Source organism: Leptonychotes weddellii, chromosome 4 (genome assembly GCF_054177405.1).
Source record: "Leptonychotes weddellii isolate Sample4059 chromosome 4, ASM5417740v2, whole genome shotgun sequence".
Classification (NCBI taxonomy): Eukaryota; Metazoa; Chordata; class Mammalia; order Carnivora; family Phocidae; genus Leptonychotes; species Leptonychotes weddellii.
In genome coordinates, this window is record NC_138372.1 from 113,992,747 (window position 1) to 113,995,892 (window position 3,146).

Consider the following 3,146-nt stretch of genomic DNA (forward strand, 5'->3'; position numbering starts at 1 on the left):
TATCTGTAAGAATAAGTCCAGACCCTGAGCAATCTATCTGTCACAAAGCAACTCCCCACTTCTAACAGCTCTGTCATTTAACTTTAATTTATCTGGCCTTTAATTTAGTGAGAAAAGTGTGATAAGTATCAAAAATTATCTTTTAAATGCTAATGGCCAGATTTTTCTGTGCCATTTAAAAATGACGTATCCCCTCCTTAATGATTTGTGATCCTTCCTTCATCATGATATTACATACTCTAGTTTTTTTTTTTTTGAAGAGGTTCCTGTCATTTTAATTAGGTTTGCCATGAAAAGCAACAACCTCAGCTAATCACTCTGCCCTCCTCCTCCACCTAACCCCCATCTCCCTTCATATGCACATAGCACAGGAACCCAAAGACCCTCCTCCCTACAATCCTCCCCACTCCCATTATGGGAAGAAATGTCACTAAATGGACTCAGCCTCCTCCATATAGCATGAAACAGGATGAATAAAAATATCTTTCGGAAGAGTTTTGTTGTGCTATTATCTTAGGGTGGAGTCAGGGGCAGAGAGGGAGGCAAAGGCTGGGTGAGGTCTGGGGATCTCTCAGAGATCAGAATTGGCCTGAGGGGCACACAGCCTATCATTCACCCAGAAAGGGGGCTACATCTAAGAGGGCTGGGGCTAGGATGGGCTAGGCTGTGTGCATGAGGATAAGGACAGCTAAAAATCCATTCTCCTTCCTCCCCCCACACCCTCCCCGGCTCCCGAGCAGGGAAGAGAGTCACAATTCTCTCAAGGTTTCACCTGTGGTTCCTAGAACTTTGGGCAGGCAGTGAGTGGGGCATAGCCCCTGGTGCTGCCTGACCCCTTCCCCAGCTCAGGGCTCCTCTCCTCCTGTGAGCACCAGGGCCTGCAGGATGTCAGACAGTGATACAATCCCCTTGACCACATCATTCCCATCCACCACGACAAGCCAGTGAACCTCTGCTTCCACCAGCCTGTTGATGATGGTCTCCAGAGTCTCGTGCAGGTAGCGCTTGAGGACACCCTCAAAGTAATGGGATTGATGTTGTAGGGCTTTGGTCACAGACACATCTAGGTTGTTGCAGGTCTTTTCTGCTGCCAGACTGATAACATCAAACTTGGAGTAGATGTCCACCACACGCCCTTTCTCATCTACTACTGGCAGTGCTGAGACTCGGTGTTGAACAAAGATGCCCAGAGCCACATAGACAGGGGTGGTGGTGCGGACCATAGCAATGTTGGCATAGGTGCCAATCTGTAGCTCTTCCAGAGACTTAGACATGAACTCTGGCTTGGGGAACTCAGTGATCAACAATTTGAGGAACTTGAGGATGTGCTTGTGGGTGAGGATGTACAAAGTGTTGCCTGATTCCCAGTCAATAACTGGCAGTCTGTGGATCTTGTTTCAAATTAATGAAGAGACAGCATCGAACAAGCTGGCATTAGGAGAAATGCAGACGAGTGGTTTGAAGGCATCCTGTAGGTACACCTCTCTCCAAGTTTCTATCTTGTGTTCTTCCAGCTCACAGATCTGTACCAAGGCTGATTTATAATATCGATGCAGGATATTGATGAAATCGGTGATGGTTAGCATGCCTACAAAACTTTGCTTCTTACTATCCCACAAAGGGGCAGCTTGTACACCATTAGTCACCAAAGCAAAGAAAGCTTTCTTCACCTGCAGGGAAGTATCAAATACAGCCAATTTGGAGCTTGTGGGAATCAGGTCATAGCAGCGATGAGACTTCATGAAGGAAGTATACACACTATTGTTGGATTCTGGGGTCTCTTGAGGATGCTCATTTTCCAGAGCTGGGGAGCTATCTGAAGAAGTGACCATCTCCATTTCAAGAGGTGCTGACTGGGTTCGCTCGCTTTAGGAAGCTCTCTGGGAGCCAGTCGGGGGGGTGGAGGGGGGCTCAGCTCTACTTTTTTTTAATGGCAATAATATTTAACTCTTTACTTATCCAGAATATTATTTTTGTGTAATGTAGAGTGTATAATTATCCCCTCTCTGTTATGCACCTTTCTCTCATACTGTTTGGTGATGCCACTTTTGTTACATCTCAAACTTATGAATAATATCCTAAGTTCTATTTCAAGAATTTTAATTTTTTAAAAGACTTTATTTATTTATTTATTTGACAGAGAGAGAGAGCAAGAGAGACAAGCAGGAGGAGCAACAGAGGGAGAGGGAGAAGCAGGCTTCCCACTGAGGAGAGAGTCCAATGTGGGGCTTAATCCCAGGACCCTGAGATCATGACTAAGCCACCCAGGCACCCCAAGAATTTTAATTTTTATACTGTTGTCTACTTTACTCTTCTGGATTATCTTACCCAGTTTTGATGCCAAGGTTCTACCAACTTCATAAAATACTCTGAGTAGAACAGATTTCTTTATTTTTCTAAATCTTGGAATAATTTACACAATAAAGAAATCTTTTCCTTGACATTTAAAAATAAGTTCACCAAAGTCTAACAAGACACTTCCCTGAATGAAATTATTTTATATACATTTGTCTATTTCTTCTGTTATTATCACTTAATTCAGGCTTCTAAGTCAGCTCTGCTAATTTATATTTCCTAATGTAATGTCTTATTTCTTCAAGATTTTCAAATATATTACCATAGAATTTTATTCACTACAGTCATGTTTCATCTCTTGCAATCTCATTAAAATGTAACTCATTTATTATTGAGGTTTTTTTCTTCTTTAAAATCAGAAGTTTAGCTTATCTGATTATTTCTACTACATGACAAGTTCCTGAATATATTTGTAGTTGCTTTCTGTGGCTGCTGTAACAAATTGCACAAATTAGGTGCTTGAAAACAACACAAATTTATGATTTCATGGTTGTGTAGGTCAGAACTGGTGTAGGTCTCCCTGGACTAAAATCGAGGTGCAGGAAGGACTGTACTCCTATCTAAAGGTGCCAGGGGTGCTTCCATTTCCTTGCTTTTCCAGCTTCAAGAGGCAGCCTCCATTCCTTGTCTTGCAGTTCCATTTCTCCACCTGAAAAGCTAGACACAGGAGGCCCAGCTCTTCTGTGTTGTATCAATAGACTTTCTGTAGTCACATCTGCCTCTGATGCTGTCACTTCTTCTGCCTCTCTTTTCCACTTTAAGGACCCTTGTGATTCCATTGAGTCCATCCA

The 3,146-nt window shown here is 42.8% G+C and overlaps 1 pseudogene; it reads right to left on the reverse strand.

The window, feature by feature from the left end:
* Window positions 1-243: 243 nt before the first annotated feature.
* LOC102731965 (5'-AMP-activated protein kinase subunit gamma-1 pseudogene) lies at window positions 244-1,890 on the reverse strand (annotated as a pseudogene).
* Window positions 1,891-3,146: the final 1,256 nt, after the last annotated feature.